A 744-nucleotide genomic window follows, 5' to 3' on the forward strand; every position below is an offset into this window, starting at 1 on the left:
TTATTATGTGCATAACTAGCAACATGAGAACAAGGAGTTCTGAGGCTTGAACGTGCTCTTAGGCACAAGGATTCCAGATTGGTCCGCATATAACGCGGCGCCAACTCAAGACCAAGCCGGTGCAGTCGAGTATTTCCTGGAGAAGACTGCCAATTTGCTCCGTTCAGGACTGACTGGCACTTTGACTGTGGAAATAATGGTGTGCAGATGGCGTTCCCAATGCTAGCCTATAACTGATTCAAATGTCAGAGCGAGGGCGGTCTGCTTCTCTCCAGGCGGATTCGTCACATTTCTGGGCGTTCGAAAGTTCTCCCCCAAATCTCCTACAGCAATGCACCCTTGCAAATCCCAGTGCTACAAGACCTCCCCGCTGGCCTGGGCAGAGCTGATGGCTTGAGGGGAATAGACAGAAGCAGCGACTCCCATAAAACCAGGCAGCTGGATCGACTTGAACCTCTAGCGAAGGAGTGTCCAACAAGGCCCGCAAAGCCAGTGACAACAAGTCTTGGGGGACACCCAGGAGGTGTCATAATCCCCCACCCCCACTGAGCCACATGGTGTGCCTCGAGCTTGGTGTACGAGTACCTTTCCCGACACCACCTTATGCTTAGCCCACAACGCTTTCTTCAAGGGCAGTCCTTGCCTCCTCTGGAACTGGGCAGGGTGACAGCTCATCGACCTGGACAGAAAGTCTGTTGGGTGGGTCCATCTTTAGAACCGCATAAACGGTAAAGGTGAGGAGAC

General features: G+C 53.0%; 1 pseudogene; it reads right to left on the reverse strand.

The window, feature by feature from the left end:
* Positions 1-222: 222 nt before the first annotated feature.
* LOC115870493 lies at positions 223-739 on the reverse strand (annotated as a pseudogene).
* Between the last annotated feature and the right edge of the window lie 5 nt (positions 740-744).

The sequence above is a fragment of the Echinops telfairi genome, unplaced genomic scaffold (assembly GCF_000313985.2).
Source record: "Echinops telfairi isolate 266 unplaced genomic scaffold, ASM31398v2 ScPeMD7_1713;HRSCAF=2227, whole genome shotgun sequence".
Taxonomy (NCBI): Eukaryota; Metazoa; Chordata; class Mammalia; order Afrosoricida; family Tenrecidae; genus Echinops; species Echinops telfairi.